The following is a 9475-nucleotide window of genomic DNA, read 5'->3' on the forward strand; positions in this document are numbered from 1 at the left end:
TTGTGTCTACCTTTCACCTAAACAATCAATGTGAATAAAATTTATTTAACTACAACATTCAAATGTTTGAGCAAACATGATAGTTGAAGTGCCTTATCCCAAGTGGTAAGCATAGAGACGTGTGTTACTTGAGGTTTCGGGTTCGAATCCTCTTAGCAACATGTATTTGTTGACTGAGGTGCTGTGCGATTCAAGTTTTAGCAACATGTATTTGTTGGCTGAGGTGCTGTTGAGGCAGTATGCTCTTATCAACCTAGTGGTACCGTGCTTCCAAAAAATCCCTTAGGAGGTTTTCTGATATGGGGCCTTTTCGGTAGTGGGGTCGGTCACTATAAAAAATTTACCTACTACAGTTTAGTTGAAGTGCCTTATCTCAAGTGGTAAGCATGGAGACGTGTGTTGCTTGAGGTCTCAGGTTCAAATCCTCTTAGTAACATGTATTTGTTGACTGAGGTGTTGTGCGATTCAAGTCTTAGCAACATGTATTTGTTGGCTGAGGTGCTGTTGAGACAGTATGCTCTTATCAACCTAGTGGTACCGTGCCTCCAAAAAATCCCTTAGGGGGTTTTCTGATATAGGGTCGTTTCGGCGGTGGGGCCGGTCACTATAAAAAGTTTACCCACTACAGTTTATTCCCGGGGCCATGGTGCCGGGGTAGGATATCCAGGTTGTCACCCAAGCACCCGCGGTTCGATCCCCAGCTACGGCGTATTTGCAGGAATTTTCCTCCAAATGTGGATCGCAATCAAATGATGCTGGGCATTTGGGTTAGCCGCTGCGTGCGCTTCTCGATTTACCCTGGTGGTCGATGGAAAACTTCCGTGGGGCCGGGTTGGTCACCCCCAGGGATTGAGTCAATGCGACTAACTGGGATTTATCATTTTTTTTAGCAAACATGACAAGCTAAATTTAGAAAAACTTGAAGGAAGTTATACCCAAGAGTACCTGAAGTAGGTAACATAGTATTGAATATCATGCCATGCTCTCAACAAAGTTTCTCTGTCAAGCAACCAAATAAGAGCAGGATAATAAGTTTTATTTTCTAATAAGCAAATACAGTAACAAATGGACAAGTAACTAAATCTATATGTCTTGTAGAAATACCAAAAATGAATCTCATAGAAAATGCTGATAGCACATGCCAGAAATATCATACTAGGGGACAGATTCATATCACAAAGCAACTTCTTAATTAAGCACTTATAATCAAACAAAATTGAAAATTTGAGAATAAAGGTGAAGATCTATAAAAACCTAACATTTGCGTAGCAATTGCACAACACAAGTGAGAAAACATTATCATATTAGTTGAAGTGACCTTAAACCAACTAACATTGTAACAAACAAAAAATTTCTAAAGGGACGATAAAAGAATTGCTGCAAGTATCTTATTCAAGGTTTAAAATATCAAGCCGCGCCGAGATTTCAATTTCAGACCGGGATAATACAATTTTGGAACCGTATTGTGTCATGCCGGTATAATTTTGATATTTTTAAAATATAAAAAATAAAAAATATAATATTTTTTAAAAAAATAATAGGATAATTTTATGAGGCTTTAATTAAGACTATTTAAATTATTTCAACTATAGCTAGGAGTTGATAAAATTAACATATGTTATTATTAAAACCTAAGTTTAAAAAAAAATTAGATTCCGTGCAACCCTGACCGAGGCATGCGTGGGTTGCATGACTGAGGCACGCGACGCCTCCAAAGGCATCACTGGACCTACGCGACGCCTCCGGATAGTATCCCAATTAGAATGCTAGTGTTGATGTCGGTCTGCTAGCAGAACAAAAAATTTCATTGGTATCGAACGAAATGACTCAAGATTTCAATTCTTGATCTTATCTAATGATGTAACTAAGAGCATGTTTACATATAAGTGAATTATCATAAAGAATGTCATAATCGATCAATTTTGATGGTTAACCAAACAAAATAAAGAGACAATTGAGAAATTTGAATACGTGGGCAAGAATTTGACAAATTTTCTTCATATTTAGCTATGAAAAAATTATGCAGACTTGAGATATTGGGGAATCTACTCTTTATTGAATGAATTGAGGCCTGCAAAAAAACATAAAATATTGAGAATCAACAAAAATTTATATATACCAAGAAGGAGATAGCAATAAGTTCTTAATAGAAAGAAGAATCATTGTATCAGGGATAGTTTCAATTAGTGCTATATAAGATGTAACAAAAACCTCATAAGGTCTTAACCATAGTGGGTGACCATCCACTTGGTATATATTTGATATTAAAAACACAACATTCTAGTAGTGTCAAATCTTATTATCAAGAAACAATAAGATGAAAATTTTCAGAGATCTACTTTAACCATGTATTCACATTTTTTAGATTAGTTTTAACAATATTACAAGAGTTCTTTGGCCTACAACTTATGCCTCATTATAATCAAATGTGAGAATGATGTTTTTGTCTATTTCAAGCTATCCTTGGAATTATGGATCTGATTAGGTGGATTGGTTAGCTTGGATTTGATTAAATATGAAATCAGTTGTATTAATTGGTTAATACAACTAACTTAATTAATTGATCAGTTAAATCTTGTTAATAACAACCAAATGGTTAGATTAGACTAACCTGAGTTAGGTTACTTGAATGGGGATTAAACTAACCCTTAAAAGTAGACTAGGGTTTTCTTGACAGGAAACTTTGATATGTCATGGCATTTAGGATGTTGTTACTCTTCTTGCAGGACCTTGAGTGATTTTGGGAGTTCGTTATATACGAGGATATTTCTGGAGTTCTATTGTTTGACTTGCGATATACCAGATGGGTAATCTCTGTATTTGATCAATACAGATCTATTCTATTTCCAATACATATTTCCTTTTCTATTGTTATTAATTAGTCTATTGATCACATTCCTATATCTGTTTGTGGATTAGACACTTATGTTACTTATGTTTATACCATGCTTGTCCTTAATTCGTTTGATCTTAGATTATCAATTCTGTTGTATGAATCCTTTGATCTATGGGATTATTGTTCCTATCCTTGCTGATATTATCTATGATCATTAGAAGTTATTATCTTTTGCCTATGATACCTGTGATCATTAGGGCTTTATTACCTACGCATGTTGATTAGCATAGTAGATGTTGATTACTGTGGTTTGATCATCACATTATGATGCATGATGATGATTGAAAGCCACAATGTTGTGGTTCCATCATTATGGATAGTTGGCCTGTAGTGGCATGCTTATATAGGTGGTTATGATTTCCCTATTTCCATCATGGTGATGGTGGCTATATAGCCTGTATGTAGCTAGTCGATGTGTTGACCTTGACACCGGAGAGGGGTGGTACTCGGAGAGTATGGGAGTGATACTCAGGGACAAGTATTAGAGGACAGACATTGACCATAGGATGTACGTAGCTATATAGATGGCTACCTACTGTTGGGTCACCAGGCTATTTTATTGTAGGGCTGGATGTATGACCATATGGATGTCAGACACCCTCAGTCTCATATAGACACATGAGTACTGTTGGATCACCAGGCTACTTTATTGTAGGGCTGGTTGTATGACCATATGGATGTCGGACACCCTCAGTCTCATATAGACACATGAGTACTGGAGCGAGTGTAGGCAGCTGCATCATGCATATACTTGCATTGCATTGCATGCTTGATACTATGTATTGGACTATACATATATTGCATTGGAATGTGGATGTATACATGATTGTTTATTGATTGATACATCGGTATGACATGATCATTCATATGAATTGATGCATTTTATGAGATACATGTTAGTATATATATATACTACCTGCAGAGTTATTATTGATCATATGTTGATTCCTGTTAGTCGTTATATACCTATGCTCTTGATTATATACTTTGATCATGCACTATCTTTTCTGATTATCCACTGAGTGAGTATCCTGTACTCATCCTTTAGACCCTGGGATTTTTCTATCTTCCCAGATATCAGGTAGGAGATTACAGCTGATGCCAAGGAGATCCTGCTAGTCTTGCCATCTCACAGTAGAAGATATCTTTTATGTTTTTGTGTGTAGATATATTATTATAGAGTTGTGGCACTTTCTGTTCTATCTTCTTTACTTTCGAGTTTATGATTTGTATCGGTGTTTTGAGACTCTAGTATGTTTCTTATCGGTGATTTTATAGTCATATCCATTATGTTTCTGCATGCGTAATTTTGAATTTTCTTTACTTTTCGAGTTTATTCGTTGGTGGTTGTGTAGATTTAGATTTACATTGTTATGCATACATTAGAATGTGTGAGTGGCCGAGTGGGTCACATTTCTATTGTTTAGTTGTACATAAATTCATATTATGTAGTATGAATAGGCCGTGTGGGCCTTTATGTATACATGTATTCAGGAAAATTATCATGGTTACTGGGGAGATGCTGCTAAAATTTTTCGAACGACCGTCTCTCGGGACGTGACAGTGTCGGCCTTTATATTGTTATATACTCAGAAAAATTGAATTGTTACAGGGGAGATGTTGCCGAAATTTTTCGGACGACCGTCTCTCGGGACGTGACATAGAAAGTTTGAAAGGCATCGATTGTAGGATTGTATATTTGATGTGACTATAATATTGATCCATCAATACAAGTTGTTTGAAGATTAGTTGTAGGGTGCAACATGGGCTTTGATGGATAGAAGCTTGTTGAAGCCAAATATTGGGAAAGTTTGGTGGCAAGGTTGTGTATGAGGAGACAAGCATGATGAACTAGTGTGGTGGATTGGACAAGAAGGATGAGTTTGTTGTTGATGTAGGTCCAAGATTATCTTGGATTTTAGGTGGTGGTGCAGAGAATATGGAATGAAAAAAAAAGTTGTAAATTGACGTTGGAGTTAGATGAAGCAACATCCTCTTGTTAACTCTTATTTAGATGTGGCCTCCCCCTAAGGAGATTGGTGAAGATAGCGTATGAAATATATTATTTCATTTCATGTTGAGAGTGATAATATTGTAGTTTTTTATTATTAAAAGACAACTCTTGCATGATAAATAGGGCTCAACATAATATCCCATAACTAAAACAATGAATGTGAGATTAAACTCACAACACTTGTAAATGATAACTTTTAAAAAATTTAACATTATTCATATGTTTTATTTACTATGGCAGATCCATTGAACTAGCAATTTTGAATTTGAAAGTTTGTGGAGTACCCCAAACTCCACAGAGTCCATGCAAATTTATTTTATATAATTTCATCTAGTTGTTATATTTTGTCATTGCATCTTATTCACCAATAAGTGTAGTTTATGTAAACAACGTACAAGGGCACCTATCTAGTTTTTGTATTTGCTTAGTAAATTTATCCATGCATTTATTTGAATGAGTGCAGTTGAATAATTTTGTTATAGCCTCTTGGTTGCCATGTGATCTATCATCAACTTTGATTAGATATAAATTTTACAGAGCAAATCATGAACAATTTTAGAATAGATGGGTTGAAATATGATTTAGGATAGCATTGTTGAGTAACCCATTGCCTTACACCCCAATCAACTACACTATTGTTCTTTGAGAGGATAAATAGAAAAAAAAAATGGTTCAATGTGATGAGAGGGTTACAATGAGAGTTTCCGCTTGTGTCTCTTGTTTCCTTGTCCAATTACATAAATAAAGGAGAAGCATGGTTTCAAACAAGAAGTTTGTGATCACAAAGGTGTTGGTGCATTGATGCTCCTTCTTGGTTCTATTAGACTATGGTGTTTCAATCTGTTGTGTCTTGATGTCTTGGCAACATAATTAAGTTAGGTCAATATGTTGTTGATCAAGATTGACTAGACATTTGACAATGAGGAGAGTACAATAATAGAGAGTTGATAAAGTCTAATAAGGAGATCTTCGATAGAAAGTCTAGCATAGGTTGGAAGATGGAAAGTCGAATAGGTGTTGGTAAGATGAGGGTCCAATATGTTGGTATTGGCAGATGGCAAGTTCAATAGTGAGTTTGCAAGTGAAAAGTTCAACAAGGAGTTGAGAAATGGAAACTAGATGAAAAGTCCAACAAGTATTAACAGTGAAAGTTTAGACATGTCAAGGTTTACTAGAAGCTTTGTAAGTGAGTGAATTCTTGATAGGTTAAGGGTGACTAGGTAGGTTAAAGGTGACTAGATTGTTGGTAAATGATAAAGTTACAACAGATCAAGATTGATTGGATACTAATCAAGTAGAAATTTTAGAGGAATGACTTCTAGGAAAGTGGAAGTCTTAACGTGTTAAGGTTGGGTTGAAGTTTGCAAGTTAAGCCTTAGTAAATTAAGGTTGACTCACACTAGGCAAAGAATGAAGTATCAGTGGCTAGGCTTCTAGGTAGTGAAAGTCTTAGTAAGTTGAGGTCGATCGATATTAGAAAAAATACTAAGTAGACGAGGAAGCTCCAAATTCATGAAGTCTCTTGGCAAGACAAGGACTTATCCTTAGGTGGACAAAGTTAACGTTTAAGTTGATTAAGGAGTGACTAACTAAGTCAAGATTAGAAGGCCCAATTGATAAGGGAGTTTAGTCGACTACTAGAAGTAAAGGAATCTAAGCAGAGAGTTGTTTGTCTGATCATGGTTTAAAATTTTCAGCCATATCAGAGTTTCAATTTATGATTGGAAAGATTTGATTTCAATATCATATCGTGTCATGCCTATATGGTTTCGATACTTTTAAATATAAAATATATTAAATAAAAAATATTATTATAATATTTGATTATAATAAATACATACTATTAGGTTAAATTAATATTTTTAAAATTAGAATTGAATAAAATTTAATTTAGGATTAATTAAAATCTAGATGAAATGAATTTGGAACAAGTAGGTTTAAATTAAGTTCACATTTAATTTATTTTAATCACTCTATGAAATAGGAAGTTAAAGATAAAATTAGGATACTGGAGGGGGAGGATCACCATATATATATAACAAAAGTCTACCTCTAATTTTTTTCTCGTCGAGCTTCTCAATCCGTCATTATACCTTGAGAAGTGGAAAGAATTTCAATTCCTATTCCACCTAAAATCTTAGGAATTTATTGGTAGTTGGAATAAATTCATAAACTAGGTCGGTTGATACTCTTTAAAATAATTCTATGTATTCTTTTCCTAGTCATTTTTGTCGCAGAGTTAAAACCAAGACATTTTTGTTACCTTCTTAATGTTTTTGAAAGTTTTCAACATTTTTTCCTATATATTTAAGGAGAAAAGAAATAAGAAAAAAGAGAATTTTCATATAAATAAAAAATTAAAATATGGGGAAGAAAAAGGAATTAAGATGGTAAAGAATTAGGGTTTAAATAAAAAATAAATGAGTTAGAAGTATTCTTTTCCTTGAGTAAAGACTTGACTTGTGACTTGTATTTAACAAGAGTTATAATCAGGTATAATATAGTGAGATAAAGTTTCTTGGTTATTGGGTTTGATTCCTCATTGACTGACTATATTCAGAGTTTGATTCAAGGTCAGAGTCAGATTCAGATTTGTATACCTCTTGAGTGGCTACTAGGACTAGTAAGTTAACTCGATTTAAGTCTGACTCAGATTTTGAAGAGGATTCATTCCAAATTGTCTTGAGTGTCTTTTCCTTTTCCTTTTTGTCTTTGTGGTTGTTCCTTTCATTTTTCCTTTAGAAGTGGACAATCTGTTTTGAAATGTCTCTTCTTATTACATTCAAAACAATGAATGTTTGTTAGTTCATTTATTAAGATTTCTTTATCATAAACTTATTGAAAAATCTCTTGCGTCGATCATCCGTTTGATTAGATTGGTCACTTCTAAAGGAAGGTCATCTTCATTAGTCGATGATCCAGACCCGGATTAGAATTCAAATTCGGATTTTGTTTGTTCCTTAGGTTTGAGTTTAAACCTAAGTTTGGATTCTTAGTAATTAAGGCTATATCTTTTTTTTTTTTTGGGTCTAAGTTGTTTTGTTCATGAAGTTCAAAGTCACAAAAAAAAATTCATCTAATTTTATTAGAGATGGGTCTTTAGAGACACTTTGTAAGCATCTAGCATAGGTGCCCATAGAGTTGTCTTGGGAAGGATTTTAGGGCATACTGAATTAAGTCGCAATTATTGAATTATTCACCAAGTGTGTGAAAGTCGCAATTATCGAATTATTCACCAAGTGCGTGAATGTAGATTTTCTTGAATTGACTGTGTAGTTGATTAACCGATTCGCCATCTTTTATTTGGATATTTTAAAATTGACTTAATAATAAATCCTTGGGGGTTCCTCAGTCGGCTGAGCCTTCGTGAAGCTCAATGAACTTCTTGTTAGTGTTAGGTATTAGAGCCAATTATGAGATGACCGATAAGATAACTTTTGTATCATATTTTATTAATAAAAAGTAAAATTTATGATTATTATATTTACTTCAAATCTGTGTCAAATGAATAAGTATAATAATGTCCTAGGATAGTAGGTTCTAATCTACAACATATCAATTGATTGAATTAATAATGGAAGATTGTAAATATATATAAAATATTAGTCTTAACTATTCTTAGTCAAGCTTTAATATACAAGGACAATATTAATGCTTTAAGACTAGTATGTAGATCAACTGACGACTTAATCTCACAAGTCATGAATATAAAATATTAAATTGACACATGAGTATATATTAGAGAATATATACTGAATTGATTCGTTATGAGAATGTTTCATGAATCATTATATGAGTGTCATAAACATTCTCATAGTGACTATTAGTATAAATAGTCTTTAGACTTGAAGTCACTACGGTTCCTTATATAAGGAGTTGTGTACTTTAGTATCGTCATATATCACCTATACAAGGTGGACTATAAAGTCGATCATTGGGTATGCAATAAATTATACGGTGGCATATGAGTGATATAGATGAGATCTATCTTTTTCATATGATGGAAGTGATATCTGTGAGCCCCTTGATAAAGTAGGACTACTGAAATGTATAGCCATGCTCAACTTTGTCAATATGAGATATTTAGCTCATTTAATTAAGTGAGTCTACTTGGAGATCAAGAAACATAATAATTGATAAGGGGATGAGACAGTCTATGCATCATGGATTAATTTAGATATCGAGGATAGAAGAACTAAATTATATAAGATAATAGACACAGAAAGATTAAGTCGGATTTCGATATTCTCATTACTTGGGTAGCAATGTTGCATTGTTAGATGTCACTCATTGCTTATGTAACTAAAATGTTGTTTTAGAGACATTGCCAACATTATGAGAACTCATTGGGTCATACACAAAAAACATTTTGATTTGGAGATGAGTTTATTTTATTTTGACTAAAATATGATGGACCCTAAGATTATAGGGTTAAATCTAATCTGAATTAGACTCATTGAGCCAGACTCAAATGAATTTAATTATTGAATTATTGGATTGAGTCTAATCCGAATTAGACTCATTAGATTAGACTCAACCTCTAAAGAGGATTAATATCCATTAAT

The sequence above is a fragment of the Curcuma longa genome, chromosome 16 (assembly GCF_044706935.1).
Source record: "Curcuma longa cultivar G26 ecotype Majalengka, Jawa Barat chromosome 16, ITB_CL_G26_1.1, whole genome shotgun sequence".
Lineage (NCBI taxonomy): Eukaryota > Viridiplantae > Streptophyta > Magnoliopsida > Zingiberales > Zingiberaceae > Curcuma > Curcuma longa.